Source organism: Mytilus trossulus, unplaced genomic scaffold, assembly GCF_036588685.1.
Source record: "Mytilus trossulus isolate FHL-02 unplaced genomic scaffold, PNRI_Mtr1.1.1.hap1 h1tg000070l__unscaffolded, whole genome shotgun sequence".
NCBI lineage: Eukaryota > Metazoa > Mollusca > Bivalvia > Mytilida > Mytilidae > Mytilus > Mytilus trossulus.
Window position 1 is genome coordinate 2,030,910 of NW_026963294.1, and position 22,541 is coordinate 2,053,450.

The following is a 22,541-nucleotide window of genomic DNA, read 5'->3' on the forward strand; positions in this document are numbered from 1 at the left end:
ATAATACACGTTTTTGACGAATTGTGAATATGCTTTCGGAATGAAAATGTGGTCAATTCTACTTTGTATTAGGACATTTTGAACGATACGACGCCAAGAGAAGGTATGGGAATCTTGCATGATACCACTACACCAGCGGCGCTTCAATAGGAAGTAGTGAATTTTATCTATTTCTATATATCCGGGTACCCTGTGATACTACAATTTGTTTACTGTTCATTATAAAATAAATCAACTTGTCATATGCATCTAACATTCTTGCAACATACATGTAGTGAATTCGAGAAATCTGTTATTTGCAATAAGAGCAAAAATTTGTAAGAAGCAAGGGTATTTGCGTAAAAAGGTGGCAAAATCTGCCCCCAGTGAGAGTCGAACTCACGACCCCTGGTTTACGAGACCAGTGCTCTAACCACTGAGCTATAGGGGCTTTGACGCATCTTTCGCTTAATGTAGTATATGTTCATCAGGCAAAATTTGATGTAAAAAGGCCAAATTCAGGATAGAAAACCAGAAAACTCATTTTGTTCAGTTCCCTTTCTAAGGAAAGCATGCATTTAGCCACTCAAATTAATAATATGATACTTTGGCTTAAACCGACGAAAGTATTTACTAGCTAGTGAATAGAAAGGGTTGAAATCAAACATACATATACATAGTAATTACATGATGCATTCGTGAAAGACAAAAATATCTACATGAAAAGAAAATAAACCTTAAACTTTTTTTTATTACTTTTTCAATTTTCAAAGTGTGTAAAAGGTGGCAAAAATTTGCGCCGCCCGGTAATCGAACCCGGGTCGCAAGAATGGGAATCTTGCATGATACCACTACACCAGCGGCGCTTCAATAGGAAGTAGTGAATTTTATCTATTTCTATATATCCGGGTACCCTGTGATACTACAATTTGTTTACTGTTCATTATAAAATAAATCAACTTGTCATATGCATCTAACATTTTTGCAACATACATGTAGTGAATTCGAGAAATCTGTTATTTGCAATAAGAGCAAAAATTTGTAAGAAGCAAGGGTATTTGCGTAAAAAGGTGGCAAAATCTGCCCCCAGTGAGAGTCGAACTCACGACCCCTGGTTTACGAGACCAGTGCTCTAACCACTGAGCTATAGGGGCTTTGACGCATCTTTCGCTTAATGTAGTATATGTTCATCAGGCAAAATTTGATGTAAAAAGGCCAAATTCAGGATAGAAAACCAGAAAACTCATTTTGTTCAGTTCCCTTTCTAAGGAAAGCATGCATTTAGCCACTCAAATTAATAATATGATACTTTGGCTTAAACCGACGAAAGTATTTACTAGCTAGTGAATAGAAAGGGTTGAAATCAAACATACATATACATAGTAATTACATGATGCATTCGTGAAAGACAAAAATATCTACATGAAAAGAAAATAAACCTTAAACTTTTTTTTATTACTTTTTCAATTTTCAAAGTGTGTAAAAGGTGGCAAAAATTTGCGCCGCCCGGGAATCGAACCCGGGTCGCAAGAATGGGAATCTTGCATGATACCACTACACCAGCGGCGCTTCAATAGGAAGTAGTGAATTTTATCTATTTCTATATATCCGGGTACCCTGTGATACTACAATTTGTTTACTGTTCATTATAAAATAAATCAACTTGTCATATGCATCTAACATTCTTGCAACATACATGTAGTGAATTCGAGAAATCTGTTATTTGCAATAAGAGCAAAAATTTGTAAGAAGCAAGGGTATTTGCGTAAAAAGGTGGCAAAATCTGCCCCCAGTGAGAGTCGAACTCACGACCCCTGGTTTACGAGACCAGTGCTCTAACCACTGAGCTATAGGGGCTTTGACGCATCTTTCGCTTAATGTAGTATATGTTCATCAGGCAAAATTTGATGTAAAAAGGCCAAATTCAGGATAGAAAACCAGAAAACTCATTTTGTTCAGTTCCCTTTCTAAGGAAAGCATGCATTTAGCCACTCAAATTAATAATATGATACTTTGGCTTAAACCGACGAAAGTATTTACTAGCTAGTGAATAGAAAGGGTTGAAATCAAACATACATATACATAGTAATTACATGATGCATTCGTGAAAGACAAAAATATCTACATGAAAAGAAAATAAACCTTAAACTTTTTTTTATTACTTTTTCAATTTTCAAAGTGTGTAAAAGGTGGCAAAAATTTGCGCCGCCCGGGAATCGAACCCGGGTCGCAAGAATGGGAATCTTGCATGATACCACTACACCAGCGGCGCTTCAATAGGAAGTAGTGAATTTTATCTATTTCTATATATCCGGGTACCAGGTGATACTACAATTTGTTTACTGTTCATTATAAAATAAATCAACTTGTCATATGCATCTAACATTCTTGCAACATACATGTAGTGAATTCGAGAAATCTGTTATTTGCAATAAGAGCAAAAATTTGTAAGAAGCAAGGGTATTTGCGTAAAAAGGTGGCAAAATCTGCCCCCAGTGAGAGTCGAACTCACGACCCCTGGTTTACGAGACCAGTGCTCTAACCACTGAGCTATAGGGGCTTTGACGCATCTTTCGCTTAATGTAGTATATGTTCATCAGGCAAAATTTGATGTAAAAAGGCCAAATTCAGGATAGAAAACCAGAAAACTCATTTTGTTCAGTTCCCTTTCTAAGGAAAGCATGCATTTAGCCACTCAAATTAATAATATGATACTTTGGCTTAAACCGACGAAAGTATTTACTAGCTAGTGAATAGAAAGGGTTGAAATCAAACATACATATACATAGTAATTACATGATGCATTCGTGAAAGACAAAAATATCTACATGAAAAGAAAATAAACCTTAAACTTTTTTTTATTACTTTTTCAATTTTCAAAGTGTGTAAAAGGTGGCAAAAATTTGCGCCGCCCGGGAATCGAACCCGGGTCGCAAGAATGGGAATCTTGCATGATACCACTACATCAGCGGCGCTTCAATAGGAAGTAGTGAATTTTATCTATTTCTATATATCCGGGTACCCTGTGATACTACAATTTGTTTACTGTTCATTATAAAATAAATCAACTTGTCATATGCATCTAACATTCTTGCAACATACATGTAGTGAATTCGAGAAATCTGTTATTTGCAATAAGAGCAAAAATTTGTAAGAAGCAAGGGTATTTGCGTAAAAAGGTGGCAAAATCTGCCCCCAGTGAGAGTCGAACTCACGACCCCTGGTTTACGAGACCAGTGCTCTAACCACTGAGCTATAGGGGCTTTGACGCATCTTTCGCTTAATGTAGTATATGTTCATCAGGCAAAATTTGATGTAAAAAGGCCAAATTCAGGATAGAAAACCAGAAAACTCATTTTGTTCAGTTCCCTTTCTAAGGAAAGCATGCATTTAGCCACTCAAATTAATAATATGATACTTTGGCTTAAACCGACGAAAGTATTTACTAGCTAGTGAATAGAAAGGGTTGAAATCAAACATACATATACATAGTAATTACATGATGCATTCGTGAAAGACAAAAATATCTACATGAAAAGAAAATAAACCTTAAACTTTTTTTTATTACTTTTTCAATTTTCAAAGTGTGTAAAAGGTGGCAAAAATTTGCGCCGCCCGGGAATCGAACCCGGGTCGCAAGAATGGGAATCTTGCATGATACCACTACATCAGCGGCGCTTCAATAGGAAGTAGTGAATTTTATCTATTTCTATATATCCGGGTACCCTGTGATACTACAATTTGTTTACTGTTCATTATAAAATAAATCAACTTGTCATATGCATCTAACATTCTTGCAACATACATGTAGTGAATTCGAGAAATCTGTTATTTGCAATAAGAGCAAAAATTTGTAAGAAGCAAGGGTATTTGCGTAAAAAGGTGGCAAAATCTGCCCCCAGTGAGAGTCGAACTCACGACCCCTGGTTTACGAGACCAGTGCTCTAACCACTGAGCTATAGGGTCTTTGACGCATCTTTCGCTTAATGTAGTATATGTTCATCAGGCAAAATTTGATGTAAAAAGGCCAAATTCAGGATAGAAAACCAGAAAACTCATTTTGTTCAGTTCCCTTTCTAAGGAAAGCATGCATTTAGCCACTCAAATTAATAATATGATACTTTGGCTTAAACCGACGAAAGTATTTACTAGCTAGTGAATAGAAAGGGTTGAAATCAAACATACATATACATAGTAATTACATGATGCATTCGTGAAAGACAAAAATATCTACATGAAAAGAAAATAAACCTTAAACTTTTTTTTATTACTTTTTCAATTTTCAAAGTGTGTAAAAGGTGGCAAAAATTTGCGCCGCCCGGGAATCGAACCCGGGTCGCAAGAATGGGAATCTTGCATGATACCACTACATCAGCGGCGCTTCAATAGGAAGTAGTGAATTTTATCTATTTCTATATATCCGGGTACCCTGTGATACTACAATTTGTTTACTGTTCATTATAAAATAAATCAACTTGTCATATGCATCTAACATTCTTGCAACATACATGTAGTGAATTCGAGAAATCTGTTATTTGCAATAAGAGCAAAAATTTGTAAGAAGCAAGGGTATTTGCGTAAAAAGGTGGCAAAATCTGCCCCCAGTGAGAGTCGAACTCACGACCCCTGGTTTACGAGACCAGTGCTCTAACCACTGAGCTATAGGGGCTTTGACGCATCTTTCGCTTAATGTAGTATATGTTCATCAGGCAAAATTTGATGTAAAAAGGCCAAATTCAGGATAGAAAACCAGAAAACTCATTTTGTTCAGTTCCCTTTCTAAGGAAAGCATGCATTTAGCCACTCAAATTAATAATATGATACTTTGGCTTAAACCGACGAAAGTATTTACTAGCTAGTGAATAGAAAGGGTTGAAATCAAACATACATATACATAGTAATTACATGATGCATTCGTGAAAGACAAAAATATCTACATGAAAAGAAAATAAACCTTAAACTTTTTTTTATTACTTTTTCAATTTTCAAAGTGTGTAAAAGGTGGCAAAAATTTGCGCCGCCCGGTAATCGAACCCGGGTCGCAAGAATGGGAATCTTGCATGATACCACTACACCAGCGGAGCTTCAATAGGAAGTAGTGAATTTTATCTATTTCTATATATCCGGGTACCCTGTGATACTACAATTTGTTTACTGTTCATTATAAAATAAATCAACTTGTCATATGCATCTAACATTCTTGCAACATACATGTAGTGAATTCGAGAAATCTGTTATTTGCAATAAGAGCAAAAATTTGTAAGAAGCAAGGGTATTTGCGTAAAAAGGTGGCAAAATCTGCCCCCAGTGAGAGTCGAACTCACGACCCCTGGTTTACGAGACCAGTGCTCTAACCACTGAGCTATAGGGGCTTTGACGCATCTTTCGCTTAATGTAGTATATGTTCATCAGGCAAAATTTGATGTAAAAAGGCCAAATTCAGGATAGAAAACCAGAAAACTCATTTTGTTCAGTTCCCTTTCTAAGGAAAGCATGCATTTAGCCACTCAAATTAATAATATGATACTTTGGCTTAAACCGACGAAAGTATTTACTAGCTAGTGAATAGAAAGGGTTGAAATCAAACATACATATACATAGTAATTACATGATGCATTCGTGAAAGACAAAAATATCTACATGAAAAGAAAATAAACCTTAAACTTTTTTTTATTACTTTTTCAATTTTCAAAGTGTGTAAAAGGTGGCAAAAATTTGCGCCGCCCGGGAATCGAACCCGGGTCGCAAGAATGGGAATCTTGCATGATACCACTACACCAGCGGCGCTTCAATAGGAAGTAGTGAATTTTATCTATTTCTATATATCCGGGTACCAGGTGATACTACAATTTGTTTACTGTTCATTATAAAATAAATCAACTTGTCATATGCATCTAACATTCTTGCAACATACATGTAGTGAATTCGAGAAATCTGTTATTTGCAATAAGAGCAAAAATTTGTAAGAAGCAAGGGTATTTGCGTAAAAAGGTGGCAAAATCTGCCCCCAGTGAGAGTCGAACTCACGACCCCTGGTTTACGAGACCAGTGCTCTAACCACTGAGCTATAGGGGCTTTGACGCATCTTTCGCTTAATGTAGTATATGTTCATCAGGCAAAATTTGATGTAAAAAGGCCAAATTCAGGATAGAAAACCAGAAAACTCATTTTGTTCAGTTCCCTTTCTAAGGAAAGCATGCATTTAGCCACTCAAATTAATAATATGATACTTTGGCTTAAACCGACGAAAGTATTTACTAGCTAGTGAATAGAAAGGGTTGAAATCAAACATACATATACATAGTAATTACATGATGCATTCGTGAAAGACAAAAATATCTACATGAAAAGAAAATAAACCTTAAACTTTTTTTTATTACTTTTTCAATTTTCAAAGTGTGTAAAAGGTGGCAAAAATTTGCGCCGCCCGGGAATCGAACCCGGGTCGCAAGAATGGGAATCTTGCATGATACCACTACATCAGCGGCGCTTCAATAGGAAGTAGTGAATTTTATCTATTTCTATATATCCGGGTACCCTGTGATACTACAATTTGTTTACTGTTCATTATAAAATAAATCAACTTGTCATATGCATCTAACATTCTTGCAACATACATGTAGTGAATTCGAGAAATCTGTTATTTGCAATAAGAGCAAAAATTTGTAAGAAGCAAGGGTATTTGCGTAAAAAGGTGGCAAAATCTGCCCCCAGTGAGAGTCGAACTCACGACCCCTGGTTTACGAGACCAGTGCTCTAACCACTGAGCTATAGGGGCTTTGACGCATCTTTCGCTTAATGTAGTATATGTTCATCAGGCAAAATTTGATGTAAAAAGGCCAAATTCAGGATAGAAAACCAGAAAACTCATTTTGTTCAGTTCCCTTTCTAAGGAAAGCATGCATTTAGCCACTCAAATTAATAATATGATACTTTGGCTTAAACCGACGAAAGTATTTACTAGCTAGTGAATAGAAAGGGTTGAAATCAAACATACATATACATAGTAATTACATGATGCATTCGTGAAAGACAAAAATATCTACATGAAAAGAAAATAAACCTTAAACTTTTTTTTATTACTTTTTCAATTTTCAAAGTGTGTAAAAGGTGGCAAAAATTTGCGCCGCCCGGGAATCGAACCCGGGTCGCAAGAATGGGAATCTTGCATGATACCACTACACCAGCGGCGCTTCAATAGGAAGTAGTGAATTTTATCTATTTCTATATATCCGGGTACCAGGTGATACTACAATTTGTTTACTGTTCATTATAAAATAAATCAACTTGTCATATGCATCTAACATTCTTGCAACATACATGTAGTGAATTCGAGAAATCTGTTATTTGCAATAAGAGCAAAAATTTGTAAGAAGCAAGGGTATTTGCGTAAAAAGGTGGCAAAATCTGCCCCCAGTGAGAGTCGAACTCACGACCCCTGGTTTACGAGACCAGTGCTCTAACCACTGAGCTATAGGGGCTTTGACGCATCTTTCGCTTAATGTAGTATATGTTCATCAGGCAAAATTTGATGTAAAAAGGCCAAATTCAGGATAGAAAACCAGAAAACTCATTTTGTTCAGTTCCCTTTCTAAGGAAAGCATGCATTTAGCCACTCAAATTAATAATATGATACTTTGGCTTAAACCGACGAAAGTATTTACTAGCTAGTGAATAGAAAGGGTTGAAATCAAACATACATATACATAGTAATTACATGATGCATTCGTGAAAGACAAAAATATCTACATGAAAAGAAAATAAACCTTAAACTTTTTTTTATTACTTTTTCAATTTTCAAAGTGTGTAAAAGGTGGCAAAAATTTGCGCCGCCCGGGAATCGAACCCGGGTCGCAAGAATGGGAATCTTGCATGATACCACTACATCAGCGGCGCTTCAATAGGAAGTAGTGAATTTTATCTATTTCTATATATCCGGGTACCCTGTGATACTACAATTTGTTTACTGTTCATTATAAAATAAATCAACTTGTCATATGCATCTAACATTCTTGCAACATACATGTAGTGAATTCGAGAAATCTGTTATTTGCAATAAGAGCAAAAATTTGTAAGAAGCAAGGGTATTTGCGTAAAAAGGTGGCAAAATCTGCCCCCAGTGAGAGTCGAACTCACGACCCCTGGTTTACGAGACCAGTGCTCTAACCACTGAGCTATAGGGGCTTTGACGCATCTTTCGCTTAATGTAGTATATGTTCATCAGGCAAAATTTGATGTAAAAAGGCCAAATTCAGGATAGAAAACCAGAAAACTCATTTTGTTCAGTTCCCTTTCTAAGGAAAGCATGCATTTAGCCACTCAAATTAATAATATGATACTTTGGCTTAAACCGACGAAAGTATTTACTAGCTAGTGAATAGAAAGGGTTGAAATCAAACATACATATACATAGTAATTACATGATGCATTCGTGAAAGACAAAAATATCTACATGAAAAGAAAATAAACCTTAAACTTTTTTTTATTACTTTTTCAATTTTCAAAGTGTGTAAAAGGTGGCAAAAATTTGCGCCGCCCGGTAATCGAACCCGGGTCGCAAGAATGGGAATCTTGCATGATACCACTACACCAGCGGAGCTTCAATAGGAAGTAGTGAATTTTATCTATTTCTATATATCCGGGTACCCTGTGATACTACAATTTGTTTACTGTTCATTATAAAATAAATCAACTTGTCATATGCATCTAACATTCTTGCAACATACATGTAGTGAATTCGAGAAATCTGTTATTTGCAATAAGAGCAAAAATTTGTAAGAAGCAAGGGTATTTGCGTAAAAAGGTGGCAAAATCTGCCCCCAGTGAGAGTCGAACTCACGACCCCTGGTTTACGAGACCAGTGCTCTAACCACTGAGCTATAGGGGCTTTGACGCATCTTTCGCTTAATGTAGTATATGTTCATCAGGCAAAATTTGATGTAAAAAGGCCAAATTCAGGATAGAAAACCAGAAAACTCATTTTGTTCAGTTCCCTTTCTAAGGAAAGCATGCATTTAGCCACTCAAATTAATAATATGATACTTTGGCTTAAACCGACGAAAGTATTTACTAGCTAGTGAATAGAAAGGGTTGAAATCAAACATACATATACATAGTAATTACATGATGCATTCGTGAAAGACAAAAATATCTACATGAAAAGAAAATAAACCTTAAACTTTTTTTTATTACTTTTTCAATTTTCAAAGTGTGTAAAAGGTGGCAAAAATTTGCGCCGCCCGGGAATCGAACCCGGGTCGCAAGAATGGGAATCTTGCATGATACCACTACACCAGCGGCGCTTCAATAGGAAGTAGTGAATTTTATCTATTTCTATATATCCGGGTACCAGGTGATACTACAATTTGTTTACTGTTCATTATAAAATAAATCAACTTGTCATATGCATCTAACATTCTTGCAACATACATGTAGTGAATTCGAGAAATCTGTTATTTGCAATAAGAGCAAAAATTTGTAAGAAGCAAGGGTATTTGCGTAAAAAGGTGGCAAAATCTGCCCCCAGTGAGAGTCGAACTCACGACCCCTGGTTTACGAGACCAGTGCTCTAACCACTGAGCTATAGGGGCTTTGACGCATCTTTCGCTTAATGTAGTATATGTTCATCAGGCAAAATTTGATGTAAAAAGGCCAAATTCAGGATAGAAAACCAGAAAACTCATTTTGTTCAGTTCCCTTTCTAAGGAAAGCATGCATTTAGCCACTCAAATTAATAATATGATACTTTGGCTTAAACCGACGAAAGTATTTACTAGCTAGTGAATAGAAAGGGTTGAAATCAAACATACATATACATAGTAATTACATGATGCATTCGTGAAAGACAAAAATATCTACATGAAAAGAAAATAAACCTTAAACTTTTTTTTATTACTTTTTCAATTTTCAAAGTGTGTAAAAGGTGGCAAAAATTTGCGCCGCCCGGGAATCGAACCCGGGTCGCAAGAATGGGAATCTTGCATGATACCACTACATCAGCGGCGCTTCAATAGGAAGTAGTGAATTTTATCTATTTCTATATATCCGGGTACCCTGTGATACTACAATTTGTTTACTGTTCATTATAAAATAAATCAACTTGTCATATGCATCTAACATTCTTGCAACATACATGTAGTGAATTCGAGAAATCTGTTATTTGCAATAAGAGCAAAAATTTGTAAGAAGCAAGGGTATTTGCGTAAAAAGGTGGCAAAATCTGCCCCCAGTGAGAGTCGAACTCACGACCCCTGGTTTACGAGACCAGTGCTCTAACCACTGAGCTATAGGGGCTTTGACGCATCTTTCGCTTAATGTAGTATATGTTCATCAGGCAAAATTTGATGTAAAAAGGCCAAATTCAGGATAGAAAACCAGAAAACTCATTTTGTTCAGTTCCCTTTCTAAGGAAAGCATGCATTTAGCCACTCAAATTAATAATATGATACTTTGGCTTAAACCGACGAAAGTATTTACTAGCTAGTGAATAGAAAGGGTTGAAATCAAACATACATATACATAGTAATTACATGATGCATTCGTGAAAGACAAAAATATCTACATGAAAAGAAAATAAACCTTAAACTTTTTTTTATTACTTTTTCAATTTTCAAAGTGTGTAAAAGGTGGCAAAAATTTGCGCCGCCCGGGAATCGAACCCGGGTCGCAAGAATGGGAATCTTGCATGATACCACTACACCAGCGGCGCTTCAATAGGAAGTAGTGAATTTTATCTATTTCTATATATCCGGGTACCAGGTGATACTACAATTTGTTTACTGTTCATTATAAAATAAATCAACTTGTCATATGCATCTAACATTCTTGCAACATACATGTAGTGAATTCGAGAAATCTGTTATTTGCAATAAGAGCAAAAATTTGTAAGAAGCAAGGGTATTTGCGTAAAAAGGTGGCAAAATCTGCCCCCAGTGAGAGTCGAACTCACGACCCCTGGTTTACGAGACCAGTGCTCTAACCACTGAGCTATAGGGGCTTTGACGCATCTTTCGCTTAATGTAGTATATGTTCATCAGGCAAAATTTGATGTAAAAAGGCCAAATTCAGGATAGAAAACCAGAAAACTCATTTTGTTCAGTTCCCTTTCTAAGGAAAGCATGCATTTAGCCACTCAAATTAATAATATGATACTTTGGCTTAAACCGACGAAAGTATTTACTAGCTAGTGAATAGAAAGGGTTGAAATCAAACATACATATACATAGTAATTACATGATGCATTCGTGAAAGACAAAAATATCTACATGAAAAGAAAATAAACCTTAAACTTTTTTTTATTACTTTTTCAATTTTCAAAGTGTGTAAAAGGTGGCAAAAATTTGCGCCGCCCGGGAATCGAACCCGGGTCGCAAGAATGGGAATCTTGCATGATACCACTACATCAGCGGCGCTTCAATAGGAAGTAGTGAATTTTATCTATTTCTATATATCCGGGTACCCTGTGATACTACAATTTGTTTACTGTTCATTATAAAATAAATCAACTTGTCATATGCATCTAACATTCTTGCAACATACATGTAGTGAATTCGAGAAATCTGTTATTTGCAATAAGAGCAAAAATTTGTAAGAAGCAAGGGTATTTGCGTAAAAAGGTGGCAAAATCTGCCCCCAGTGAGAGTCGAACTCACGACCCCTGGTTTACGAGACCAGTGCTCTAACCACTGAGCTATAGGGGCTTTGACGCATCTTTCGCTTAATGTAGTATATGTTCATCAGGCAAAATTTGATGTAAAAAGGCCAAATTCAGGATAGAAAACCAGAAAACTCATTTTGTTCAGTTCCCTTTCTAAGGAAAGCATGCATTTAGCCACTCAAATTAATAATATGATACTTTGGCTTAAACCGACGAAAGTATTTACTAGCTAGTGAATGAATAAATTTTATTGACCAATCACTCATATAATAATCTTACACTAGTACGTCATTTTTGATTCGCTGTTAAAGATATATTGGAGTTGAACATTTTCTTACTTCCCTCTGAATAACTGTACACAATGAACATGATGAAGTACCTTCACATTTTAGTGATCGGGTTACAATAATCAAATCGAAATGATTTCAGATTTGTCAAGGTACTTCATTCGTGGGTACTGGACTGGATTCCGTTCAACTGGAGTTCTATTCCTGTGAGAACAGACAAACTGCTTCAAATCAATTTTTCATCGAGAAGCTGCACGTAAGACCCGGGAGGGTTACCTCGGGTCTCTAGTCATTCAGGCGGGCAAACTATACCCTCGGTAAAAAAAAAACGAGTGAGAATTTTTCTGTACATGTAATTAAGGCGCTGCAATAAATCGTATAAATTAAAAAAAAAGTATCTATGGTTCATGCGTTTTCAAAAGAAAAAGAGCCCACATCGGCCATTAATGATATACAGCTGAAGTATTTCAATGTAACGGTTGTTTTTAGGTTTATTTTACAATCTTTGAGTCGACTATACATAAACGATGGAATTCTTGATAAACTTTCATCGTTTTTATCATAGTTTCGTTTTTATCTTCCACCCTTATGTATTTTATGAATTATAAAGTTCTATCTTTTTTTTAAAAGACAGCCTTTTATAGCTGACTATGCGGTATGGGATTTGCTCATTGTTGAAAGCCGTACGGTGACCTATAGTTGTTAATGTCTGTGTCATTTTGGTCTTTTGTGGGTAGTTGTCTCATTTGCAATCATACCACATCTTCTTTTTTATATAGTATCAACTGTACAATGTATTCGAACTTTGGTGACTCATTGACAATCATATACCACATCTCCTTATTTTTTATATACTAGTACAAGTGAACTGAAAGACTTAAATCAAAATAGTTTGAAAGCCGTGGAATCAAAAACGAAGTTAAAGAGCCGTAAAATTAAAAAAAAAAACATGCACCAACACTGGCTATAAAAGTTGTATGTCTCGTGTATAAGGTCACGAACAGTTGTTCGTTTTATGAATATTTATATTTCCACGAAATGAGTTTCAATGAGTATCCTGGTGGTAACCCGGGAATTTTATTTTCCACATTTACGTCGATCGAAAAAAAACATTAATTTAAGTCGGAACACCATTTACCTGCCTAAGGTGAACAGTTTTCTTGTTTTATTTGCATCCTTTATATTTCTAAGATCAGCAGATTGTCTCAAAAGCATAAATAGAAAAAAATAGGGCATACTTTTGTTAAATATATATAAATACTTGATTTTGAGATGTATCACAACAAGAAAAAGCTATTTTACGACTCATTTACGTTGATCTTATAAGCCGAATTTGTATGAAATAATATACGAGTGTGAACAGTAAATGTACCTGAATGGCAAGTTCTAAATTGCCGAGTCTTTAATTTTAAAATCCGTAAAAATAGTTAGCAGTCCTTTATAATAAGTTTTCTGGAGATGTTTCTCACTTAGACCACAAACAGAGAGAGGTATTTGTTATTCACATAACATCCGGAAACAATATTACCAATTTATAGATAGTACTTTACAAGCAATATTTTTATTTGAAAAATGTCGCCGGTAATTTGCAGAGATAACGTCGAAATTGTCTGCCAGCGACGTCGTGCACTTTAGCGCTAACGTTGAGGTTACAAACGGGGATACAATTTTTAGGATAAATCGCTTGCGTCAGTTATCAGGGAATCAAGCACGGGGACCTATATTTTTTATTTGAGATTGGGAGAGAGCATGTCAAAATACAGATCATGCAGAAAAATGATAAAAATGACATTTTCAGAAACAGTTTATTTCCATTTTTTTTTAGGTTTAAAAAAATATTGAGCATTTGAAGCGCAATGACAAGCAAGGCTTGAATAATTGTATTGTTATTCATTTAGTGATTTATTTTTTTCTTTTTTATCACTTATCACAGCTTCAGGTTAAACCCGATCTTAATAATTTACGACGAAAAATCTCTGCTCCAAAAAAAATATAACATTGCCTAATTGTTTTTACAAAATTGTACACAAATCCCCAATTTGTTCAAGATTTTTCAGTATTACGATAATTTAGGCTATTTTAAAGTGACAGACAAATGAACTATGAAAACAAAAGTTACTACTGAAATTTAATTTGTTTTAAGATTTGTTTACGCCTTCAATGTTAAGGAAACGCTAATTTTTCACCAATTTCCGTCAAATTGTCCGTGTCTCACCAAAATTTAACCACGTCCAAATTGCACGGAACGTATGACATGTAACGTAATTTAAATCTAATTTTATTTTCCTTAACTGAAAGTTCAGCATTTTTGTCCTTAACGTCTAAACAGTGATGGTTGAAAAAAATAGGAAAAAATATATGTCATCCACGGTGGGATTTGAACCCACGACCTCCGGATTAGAAGTCCGGCGCGCTATCCCCTGCGCTACGCGGACATATTTACTTCTTATGATTATTTAAATAGTAATACATGACTTGTAAATAAACTTTAAACAAATAACTTATGATAACAAAATTGTAACAAACACGAATTTATAAAGTTTTTATTGGCCTTTACTTATTGTTCCTTTTGGTTGTGGCGATGTACAAAATACCCTGCCACGTCCGATCTGTGATTTTGTAAGAAGTTTTCTGCTCCGTCTGCTCTGAGCCTGTAGGTATCGATCTAGTCCTATAACATATGACTTCGTATTCTTATTCAATTTTTAACGTTTTTATATTGATATTTTCATTTTTTTTTGTGGCACATTTGATACGGTGCTTTTTGTCCGCAATTTGCTTTTTGTCCGCTTTTGCTTTTTGTCCGATAATTTTGCTTTTCGTCCGAAACTTTTGCTTTTTGTCCGTTGCTTTTTGTCCGTTTTGCCTTTTGTCCGATTATTTTGCTTTTTGTCCGAAACTTTTGCTTTTTGTCCGTTGCTTTTTGTCCGTTTTGCCTTTTGTCCGATTATTTTGCTTTTTGTCCGAAACTTTTGCTTTTTGTCCGTTGCTTTTTGTCCGTTTTGCTTTTTAGCTCACCTGGACCATAGGACTAAGTGAGCTTTTTTCATTTTTTCATTATTCGTCGTCGTCATTAATTTTTACAAAAATCTTCTCTTCTGAAACTACTGGCAAAATTAAAGCAAACATGGCCAAAATCATCCTTAGGGTATTTAGTTTCAAAAAAGTATCCGATGACCCCGTCCAATAATTAAGATGGCCGCAATGTCTAAAAATAGAACATCGCATAAAATGTAGATTTTGGCTTATATATCTGAAACAAAACCATAGAGACAATCTAACAAGGGATAAGAACATTTCGCCTCATAAAATAATGTGGACCAGTCAGAACTTTTCATGTGGGACAATATGAGCTCTTAATTTCAAAAAAAGTGGAACAATCGGGAATAAGCCTACAGACTTGAGCAATTCTAAAATAAACACTGTTGATGTATCTCTTTTAAATTTTCTATTAAAAAGTGTTTTACATTTACGAATGCACTATATTGTATCTGTATCTAAAATATTAAACGCATTTATTTCGTGATAGAAATTAAGTAAATGCTTAAGTAACCATTTTATTACTTTTCCCCCTCTTTTCGAGTTTGTCAAACGAAAATAAACTACTTTGTTGAAAATGCTGTTGTGTTAACCAAAGTTTCCTTAATCTTATTACTTGAATAACCTCGAACTTCCTCGTCATTTGGATATAGTTGCTAAATAATTCCGAAATGTATGGATTAATACAGTTTATCTAAATAAATAGCTACACATGTATTACGTAAACTTTGTGATAGTGTTCCAAAAATGAAGTTTGTTTGTTTGTTATATTTGTAATATTTGTAATGTTTAAGAAAAATAAAGTTGTTGGAAATATGACGAAAATATTACCAGACTTAAAAAAGTTTTTTTTAACTGAAATATTTTGGAGCGACTGTCAATCGGCCATTCGCATATAAGTGCAAATGGTGACTATATATTATTAGCGGGAAGAAGAAACTGTGCGTTTAAGCAATAACATGTCGTAAATGTGTGCACTTTCACATGTAGCAAACGCCGACACCATTTAATATAATGATAAAACTATTCAAACGAGAAAACCATTGATTTACAAAACACTATACGACAAACAAATACTGAAACAAACAACAACTATTGAATTACAGATTGAAACTCCGTTCCTGACTTATTCGTATGATTATCATATATAATATTTAGCGCGGTTAAACATCAATTTAGAATTTCAATAACGAAACCATCACTCAAGGATTATTTGATTTGATAAATTTCTAAACTATTCTAAAGTTTCGAGCAAATAAAAAAGAAGATGTGGTATGATTGCCAATGAGACAACTATCCACAAAAGACCAAAATGACACAAACATTAACAACTATAGGTCACCGTACGACCTTCAACAATGAGCAAAGCCCATACCGCATAGTCAGCTATAAAAGGCCCCGATAAGACAATGTAAAACAATTCAAACGAGAAAACTAACGGCCTTATTTAAGTAAAAAAATGAACGAAAAACAAATATGTAACACATAAACAAACGACAACCACTGAATTACAGGCTCCTGACTTGGGACAGGCACAGATTTAAATAATGTGCCGGAGTTAAACATATTAGCGGGATCCCAACCCTCCCCCTAACTTGGGACAGTGGTATAACAGTACAACATAAGAACGAACTATAAAAATCAGTTGAAAAGGCTTAACTCATCAGATAGACACAAATACAAGTGGACGTGGCCGGGTACTTATACATCCCGACACAAAAAGACACAATGAACAGATCTGAGAGTACTCGCAGTTATCTGAAAGCTATTTCAAAGCCACTAACAACTAATAAAAAGTCATGCCTCTGAGACTTAACGTTCGTTTAAGTCTTTGAATATCCCATGTATTCTACAAATTGGTGTACGTACACCATTGCTCACACGTTTGAGGATGACAGACTAACTTACGACCAGAATGAATAAGAATTAGTCTATATAACAAGATCTAAAATATTTCTAGTGTAAAAGACTTTAACCTCGCCACATTATTTATGTGTGTGCCTGTACCAAGTCAGGAGCCTGTATATTCAGTGGTTGTCGTTTGTTTATGTGTTACATATTTGTTTTTTCATTTATTGTTTTGACATAAATAAGGCCGTTAGTTTTCTCGTTTGAATTGTTTTACATTGTCTTATCGGGGCCTTTTATAGCCGACTATGCTGTATGGGCTTTCCTCATTGTTGAAGGCCGTACGGTGACCTAATGCTGTTAATGTCTGTGTCATTTTGGTCTTTTGTGGATAGTTGTCTCATTTGCAATAATACCACATCTTCTTTTTTATAAGAATGCCAACTCCTCACACGTACAATTATTACTTCATTTTCTTTTTTTCACTCATCTAATTATTATGTCTATTTTAATTCAATATTGTATCCATATAAATGTATATGAACGCTTACATATATATAATTATTGCGATATCATATATAAGAGAGAGGCAAAGTGTACCAAAGGATAATCACACTAAAAAGGGTTGAAACCAACCAACAAAGCCGCAGCCGTGAATGAAAAACAATAAGATACACAACAGTCCACAAAACAAATGGTCCGAGAACACAATTAATTCGTAGTGCATTTCTTTTAGAACATAAATGAAAATAAAAAAAATCCCACCTGCGCTTTCTCAATGAAACTTTTACAGTGTGTTGTACTAATTTTGGGACCAATTATATCAAAATTATAGAAAACTTCATCGCGTCTAACTCAAAATATGGACAATTTTGTGTTTAGGGTGTCTTGAAATCTTTTGACAGCTTCCGAAGTGCTAATTTTTAACCTTTTTCAGCTGGACCAAATCACTACTTTCCTGTAAAATTCTGGACCCAAATTTTTTTACAGTGTAATTTCACCCCCCCCCCCCCCCCCCCACCCCCCCACCCCTACTTACAATTTGAGGCATTAAACAAGGAGAAATAAATTTGGAAGGGGTATAAAAATTATTGGCAAGTAACCCACTGTTATCACTAGGGACTAATAACGAAAATCAAGGGACGACAATTGTGGTCTCGGACGAAATCATTGAAATATAAAATCTGAGCAACAAAAACCAATGCAACTGTGATAATGTATGGTTAACTGGAAGAGTAAGATAATCCTGCTCCGTCCATTAAGTTTTAAAAAGTCATGTATTAAACTCAAACTCTCGAACACGTTGTCTTGGAAGATCTTTATTCCAAGGGGGTCCTCAATAGTTGCTTTTTGATAATCCTATAAGGAGTTTATAATTTAACTCCTTGCGAACACTTTCATAAGGAACGAAAATTCCCATCTGCATCTTTTTGAAAAGATTACAAATATTGTTTAAACTAAATAGGGTATCCCATTTCAAACCCAGTCTCGGAAAATCTCATTTTAGGGCACTAGACAATGATTAAATTTGTAGTAATTCGATAATAATACATGGATTTCCCGCGAAAACATCGTTAAGGCGAAATTTAAAGTTTGTCTTGGCTGATTGAAGAAATTTCACAATAAAAACTGAAACGCAAAAACGCATAAAGATGTTTATTCAGGACAATAACTTATATAAAACAACAGCAGAAATACATATATTGTATCACCGATGGAGGTTGTAAAATACTGTAATGTTCTATTTATATTTTTTGTCGTTAAGGGGACTGGAGGGTATTAATCCATTATTTTTTAAATATACATGTAGGATTTTGCTTGTTTTTCTATAGATGAACTTTTATCATATACTAAATAGAAAAATCAAATAAAAACATGGGGTTATCGTTCACTTAAGCTCACAATCTGCCCTCGAAAGAAGCAACCATTTTTGTTAAGGTACTTTTTTAAAGTTGAAATAATAGGAGAAATAGAGAGATATATATATCGAAATAAAAAAAGAACTAAATTACAGAAATCGATTTAATTTTACAACTGTTTAGTTTACGTAAAGCATATTTGAAAAATATCTATAGGTCACCGATGAGTTGAAAAAGACATTTTAATTCTAATGCCAAAACAAAATGTCATTATTGCACTAAAGGGAGACAATTTGGAGCTTTTACAGTGATATAAACATTTGAAAAATAAATCTGAGGCCAAAATCATTCGATTTTTGGGTTGATTTTTGAGCCGATTCATAAAGTTATAACTAATAGTGTAATAAATAAAATTTGTAATGAAAACAAAAATGATAAATTTTTTGCTGAAATTACCCCCGAGCCTCCGAAAGAGCAAGTATTGCACACAAAAAAAGGAATCATCCTTTAACGGAAACAACTCTTGAAATCATCGGCTATTCGTCGATGACTAAAGGCTATTTATTGCTGAAATCTAAATTTTGGTTTTGCTGTTCTGAGTGTTCAAGATGTTACATGCAGCTAAAATATTGGTAAAACATTTGAAAAAATACTGATCTGTATAAAATTTACACAAAAGTAAACGAATGAAAGCCACTGGAATGCAGTCCAGGACTCGGATAAATAAGCACATTTAAACAAGAGTGCACACACTGAAATGTCTCGCCTACTTTACTCATCATTAATATTATGTTGATAGCCCTAAGTATAAAGATTTTATTACAACTGCCACATAAACTTAACATCAACCAAGATAGCTAAACAAAGACCAAATGAATTATGAAAATGAGGTAATTTAAAAGGTCAGACGAACCATACCAGGCAGACATGAACAGCTAACAATTCTTCGATACAACAAATATACTTGACCTATTACTTATAGTTTAAGAAAAACAGACCAAAACACAAAAACTTAACACTGTGCAATGAACCGTGAAATTGAGGTCATGGTCAAATAAAACCTGTGAGACTTACATATAGATCATAAGATATTTTCATGCACCAAATATAGTGACCTTTGGCATATATTATTAGATAAAAAGACCAAAACTCAAAAACTGAACTTTGACGACTGAACCATGAAAATGAGGTCAAGGTCAGATGATATCTTCCCGCTAGACATGTACACCTTACAATCATTCCATACAACAAATATTGTAGACTCATTGCATTAAGTATGAGAAAAACAGACAAAGACAGAAAAATTTAACTATAACCACTGAACCGTGAAAATGAGGTCAAGGTCAGATGACGCCTGCCAGTTGGACATGTACACCTTACAGTCCTTCCTTACACCGAATATACTAGCCCTGTTGCTTATAGTATCTGAGATGTGGACTTGACCACCAAAACTTATTCTAACCTTTGTTCACTGATCCACGAAATGAAGTCGAGGTCAAGTGAATGGCATGAGTACCTTGCAAGGTACGCACATACCAAATATAGTTATCCTATTACTTATAATAAGAGAGAATTCAACATTACTAAAATTCTGAACTTTTTTTTCAAGTGATCACTGAACCATGAAAATGAGGTCAAGGACATTGGACATGTGACTGACAGAAACTTCGTAACATGAGGCATCTATATACAGAATATATACAGAGTATATACAGAGTATGAAGCATCCAATTCTTCCACCTTCTAAAATATTAAGCTTTTCAGAAGTTAACTTACGCCGCCGCCGCCGGATCACTATTCATATGTCGAGCTTTCTGCAACAAAAGTTACAGGCTCGACTAAAATGACAGGTTATATGAACTGAGTGGCAATAAAAGCACAAGTTTAACACTTGCTTTTTAAAAAAATAAAATCTTTATTTGAAATGGTAATCTTTAAACAAACAAAAATTGAATATGAAAATTTACAACTCCAACAATAGATCGATATTAAACAGAAATGTTTCATTATCATTTTTCGGCTACAATTGGTATATGAACCATCCAAATGTCAAAATATCAACATAGAGTATTTACAAAGAATGTTTCTGTTATGTTGTGCAACTAAATCTCTACAGCAAATGGTAGTGACAACACTAGATGTTAATTAGGATCCAGCGAAAAGCCAGGTTTTTGTCCACGAAGGTAGCAAATTGTCGGTGTGACTATCGCTGACGGCTTTTGGTAACACACGATATGGTTGTTGGTCATGTTGTTATCACCAAGGGAAGGTCATCGTGCTCTTAATTTCCACACAAACTGATATAGCTCCAAAGGTTTAACAATGAACACCAATGGACACTCATGTCAATTGGAAGGCCACGCGGAATCAATATCGGAGATGTTAAAGACAAATGCATCGGTCATGCTGGGCTTTTGTTGCTTAATGTCTAAATGGACATGGCCTATAATTAAAAGATCCTTTTGCGGAATTTGTGGATTATTTGGTCAACTGTATACAGCCTACGAGCAATTGCATCCTGGGAAAAGCCTCATTAGATAAACCCCAATTTGTTTGTAATTGGTTGTCAGAAAGACCTGGCATATAGTCTTATATTTATTGAACTTACTTACTTACAATAAGGGATAAGCCAGCGAGTAAGTCAGCAAAGGATTAGGGAAGTACCTTGGTATATAAAAAAGTCGAAATAAACAATTGCCGGCTGGCTAAGAGATTCTCCACGTGGGGTATGATGCCAGAGGTAGAAGTAGGCATTACCTTAAAAAAGGCACAGATCACTTAGGTCCAAGACCCGTGCGAGTTTGACAACAATGCATGAATTAAAAGGGTAAGGTGGTACCTCTGTTTGCAACGAAGTCGAAATACACTTTAATAATTGCCGGCTGGCCAAACTAAAAGATTCTCCACGTAGGCCATTTTACCAGAGATAGAGGAGGGCATTGCCGTACAAATTTCTTATAACACTTATGCCCCAGACCCGTACGAGTTTGACAATAATGAATAAAAAGGGGGAGATGGTACCTCTGTTTACAACAAAGTCGAAATAAAGTATTGCCGGCTGGCCAAACTAAAAGGTTCTCCACGTAGGCCATTTTACCAGAGATAGATATGGTAATTGCCTTTAAAATGGCATATAACACTAATTCCAAATACCTGTACGATTTTGCCTGCAAGGGGTTAAAAATAAAAGGTGTTACCTTTGTTTACAACGAAGTCGAAATAAACCTCTACCTCTGGTATAATGATCCACGTAGAGAATCCCGGAGTTTGGCCTACCGGCTACAGTTATTTTGACTTTAATGTAAACAGAGGTACCACCTCCTCATTTTAGATCTTTACTGACAAACTCGTACGGGTATATGCCATATAAGTGCTATAGGCTATTTTAAAGGCAATGGCCACCTATACCTCTGGTGGCATGGCCTATGTGGTGAATCTCGTAGTTTGAACAGCCGGCAATATTTCATAACGACTTTGCGATATACTAGAATACCCTCCTTTCCTTTTGCTGGCATAAGTGCTATAAACCATTTTAAAGGCAAGGCCCACCTCTACCTCTGGTATCATGATAAACGTGGATCAACTTTTATTTTTGGCCATCCGGCAATAGTTTATTTCGACTTTGTTATATACCAGGGTACCCTCCTTACCCTTTGCTGACAAACTCGTACAGATCAATGGAATAAGAAGTATGGGCCATTTTAGATGCAATGTCCACCACTACCTTTGTTATAATGGCCTATGTGGAGATTTTTTTTGTTTGGCCAGCCGGCAATAATTCATTTCGACTTCGTTGTAAACATAAATACCACCTCCCCCTTTTAACACTTTGCTGAAGCACTGGTACGGGTCTACGGCATAAGTGGCCATTTT

General features: G+C 35.3%; 34 non-coding genes across 34 annotated transcripts; all 34 read right to left on the bottom strand.

Moving 5' to 3' along the window:
- Window positions 1-357: 357 nt before the first annotated feature.
- Window positions 358-430, bottom strand: Trnat-cgu (transfer RNA threonine (anticodon CGU)). The gene has a single exon. It is a non-coding gene; the product is annotated as a tRNA-Thr (tRNA).
- Window positions 431-774: 344 nt separating this feature from the next.
- Trnag-ccc (transfer RNA glycine (anticodon CCC)) lies at window positions 775-845 on the bottom strand. Its single transcript has one exon. It is a non-coding gene; the product is annotated as a tRNA-Gly (tRNA).
- Window positions 846-1,060: 215 nt separating this feature from the next.
- Trnat-cgu (transfer RNA threonine (anticodon CGU)) lies at window positions 1,061-1,133 on the bottom strand. Its single transcript has one exon. It is a non-coding gene; the product is annotated as a tRNA-Thr (tRNA).
- Window positions 1,134-1,477: 344 nt separating this feature from the next.
- Window positions 1,478-1,548, bottom strand: Trnag-ccc (transfer RNA glycine (anticodon CCC)). Its single transcript has one exon. It is a non-coding gene; the product is annotated as a tRNA-Gly (tRNA).
- Window positions 1,549-1,763: 215 nt separating this feature from the next.
- Window positions 1,764-1,836, bottom strand: Trnat-cgu (transfer RNA threonine (anticodon CGU)). Its single transcript has one exon. It is a non-coding gene; the product is annotated as a tRNA-Thr (tRNA).
- A 344-nt stretch (window positions 1,837-2,180) lies between these two features.
- Window positions 2,181-2,251, bottom strand: Trnag-ccc (transfer RNA glycine (anticodon CCC)). Its single transcript has one exon. It is a non-coding gene; the product is annotated as a tRNA-Gly (tRNA).
- A 215-nt stretch (window positions 2,252-2,466) lies between these two features.
- Trnat-cgu (transfer RNA threonine (anticodon CGU)) lies at window positions 2,467-2,539 on the bottom strand. Its single transcript has one exon. It is a non-coding gene; the product is annotated as a tRNA-Thr (tRNA).
- Window positions 2,540-2,883: 344 nt separating this feature from the next.
- Window positions 2,884-2,954, bottom strand: Trnag-ccc (transfer RNA glycine (anticodon CCC)). Its single transcript has one exon. It is a non-coding gene; the product is annotated as a tRNA-Gly (tRNA).
- Window positions 2,955-3,169: 215 nt separating this feature from the next.
- Window positions 3,170-3,242, bottom strand: Trnat-cgu (transfer RNA threonine (anticodon CGU)). The gene has a single exon. It is a non-coding gene; the product is annotated as a tRNA-Thr (tRNA).
- Window positions 3,243-3,586: 344 nt separating this feature from the next.
- Trnag-ccc (transfer RNA glycine (anticodon CCC)) lies at window positions 3,587-3,657 on the bottom strand. The gene has a single exon. It is a non-coding gene; the product is annotated as a tRNA-Gly (tRNA).
- A 215-nt stretch (window positions 3,658-3,872) lies between these two features.
- Trnat-cgu (transfer RNA threonine (anticodon CGU)) lies at window positions 3,873-3,945 on the bottom strand. Its single transcript has one exon. It is a non-coding gene; the product is annotated as a tRNA-Thr (tRNA).
- A 344-nt stretch (window positions 3,946-4,289) lies between these two features.
- On the bottom strand, window positions 4,290-4,360 carry Trnag-ccc (transfer RNA glycine (anticodon CCC)). Its single transcript has one exon. It is a non-coding gene; the product is annotated as a tRNA-Gly (tRNA).
- A 215-nt stretch (window positions 4,361-4,575) lies between these two features.
- Trnat-cgu (transfer RNA threonine (anticodon CGU)) lies at window positions 4,576-4,648 on the bottom strand. The gene has a single exon. It is a non-coding gene; the product is annotated as a tRNA-Thr (tRNA).
- Window positions 4,649-4,992: 344 nt separating this feature from the next.
- Trnag-ccc (transfer RNA glycine (anticodon CCC)) lies at window positions 4,993-5,063 on the bottom strand. Its single transcript has one exon. It is a non-coding gene; the product is annotated as a tRNA-Gly (tRNA).
- A 215-nt stretch (window positions 5,064-5,278) lies between these two features.
- Window positions 5,279-5,351, bottom strand: Trnat-cgu (transfer RNA threonine (anticodon CGU)). The gene has a single exon. It is a non-coding gene; the product is annotated as a tRNA-Thr (tRNA).
- Window positions 5,352-5,695: 344 nt separating this feature from the next.
- Trnag-ccc (transfer RNA glycine (anticodon CCC)) lies at window positions 5,696-5,766 on the bottom strand. Its single transcript has one exon. It is a non-coding gene; the product is annotated as a tRNA-Gly (tRNA).
- Window positions 5,767-5,981: 215 nt separating this feature from the next.
- On the bottom strand, window positions 5,982-6,054 carry Trnat-cgu (transfer RNA threonine (anticodon CGU)). The gene has a single exon. It is a non-coding gene; the product is annotated as a tRNA-Thr (tRNA).
- Window positions 6,055-6,398: 344 nt separating this feature from the next.
- Trnag-ccc (transfer RNA glycine (anticodon CCC)) lies at window positions 6,399-6,469 on the bottom strand. The gene has a single exon. It is a non-coding gene; the product is annotated as a tRNA-Gly (tRNA).
- A 215-nt stretch (window positions 6,470-6,684) lies between these two features.
- Trnat-cgu (transfer RNA threonine (anticodon CGU)) lies at window positions 6,685-6,757 on the bottom strand. Its single transcript has one exon. It is a non-coding gene; the product is annotated as a tRNA-Thr (tRNA).
- Window positions 6,758-7,101: 344 nt separating this feature from the next.
- On the bottom strand, window positions 7,102-7,172 carry Trnag-ccc (transfer RNA glycine (anticodon CCC)). Its single transcript has one exon. It is a non-coding gene; the product is annotated as a tRNA-Gly (tRNA).
- Window positions 7,173-7,387: 215 nt separating this feature from the next.
- Trnat-cgu (transfer RNA threonine (anticodon CGU)) lies at window positions 7,388-7,460 on the bottom strand. The gene has a single exon. It is a non-coding gene; the product is annotated as a tRNA-Thr (tRNA).
- A 344-nt stretch (window positions 7,461-7,804) lies between these two features.
- Trnag-ccc (transfer RNA glycine (anticodon CCC)) lies at window positions 7,805-7,875 on the bottom strand. The gene has a single exon. It is a non-coding gene; the product is annotated as a tRNA-Gly (tRNA).
- A 215-nt stretch (window positions 7,876-8,090) lies between these two features.
- On the bottom strand, window positions 8,091-8,163 carry Trnat-cgu (transfer RNA threonine (anticodon CGU)). The gene has a single exon. It is a non-coding gene; the product is annotated as a tRNA-Thr (tRNA).
- Window positions 8,164-8,507: 344 nt separating this feature from the next.
- Window positions 8,508-8,578, bottom strand: Trnag-ccc (transfer RNA glycine (anticodon CCC)). The gene has a single exon. It is a non-coding gene; the product is annotated as a tRNA-Gly (tRNA).
- Window positions 8,579-8,793: 215 nt separating this feature from the next.
- Window positions 8,794-8,866, bottom strand: Trnat-cgu (transfer RNA threonine (anticodon CGU)). The gene has a single exon. It is a non-coding gene; the product is annotated as a tRNA-Thr (tRNA).
- Window positions 8,867-9,210: 344 nt separating this feature from the next.
- On the bottom strand, window positions 9,211-9,281 carry Trnag-ccc (transfer RNA glycine (anticodon CCC)). The gene has a single exon. It is a non-coding gene; the product is annotated as a tRNA-Gly (tRNA).
- A 215-nt stretch (window positions 9,282-9,496) lies between these two features.
- Trnat-cgu (transfer RNA threonine (anticodon CGU)) lies at window positions 9,497-9,569 on the bottom strand. The gene has a single exon. It is a non-coding gene; the product is annotated as a tRNA-Thr (tRNA).
- Window positions 9,570-9,913: 344 nt separating this feature from the next.
- Window positions 9,914-9,984, bottom strand: Trnag-ccc (transfer RNA glycine (anticodon CCC)). Its single transcript has one exon. It is a non-coding gene; the product is annotated as a tRNA-Gly (tRNA).
- Window positions 9,985-10,199: 215 nt separating this feature from the next.
- Window positions 10,200-10,272, bottom strand: Trnat-cgu (transfer RNA threonine (anticodon CGU)). Its single transcript has one exon. It is a non-coding gene; the product is annotated as a tRNA-Thr (tRNA).
- Window positions 10,273-10,616: 344 nt separating this feature from the next.
- Trnag-ccc (transfer RNA glycine (anticodon CCC)) lies at window positions 10,617-10,687 on the bottom strand. Its single transcript has one exon. It is a non-coding gene; the product is annotated as a tRNA-Gly (tRNA).
- A 215-nt stretch (window positions 10,688-10,902) lies between these two features.
- On the bottom strand, window positions 10,903-10,975 carry Trnat-cgu (transfer RNA threonine (anticodon CGU)). Its single transcript has one exon. It is a non-coding gene; the product is annotated as a tRNA-Thr (tRNA).
- Window positions 10,976-11,319: 344 nt separating this feature from the next.
- Window positions 11,320-11,390, bottom strand: Trnag-ccc (transfer RNA glycine (anticodon CCC)). The gene has a single exon. It is a non-coding gene; the product is annotated as a tRNA-Gly (tRNA).
- Window positions 11,391-11,605: 215 nt separating this feature from the next.
- Window positions 11,606-11,678, bottom strand: Trnat-cgu (transfer RNA threonine (anticodon CGU)). Its single transcript has one exon. It is a non-coding gene; the product is annotated as a tRNA-Thr (tRNA).
- Window positions 11,679-14,284: 2,606 nt separating this feature from the next.
- On the bottom strand, window positions 14,285-14,357 carry Trnar-ucu (transfer RNA arginine (anticodon UCU)). The gene has a single exon. It is a non-coding gene; the product is annotated as a tRNA-Arg (tRNA).
- Window positions 14,358-22,541: the final 8,184 nt, after the last annotated feature.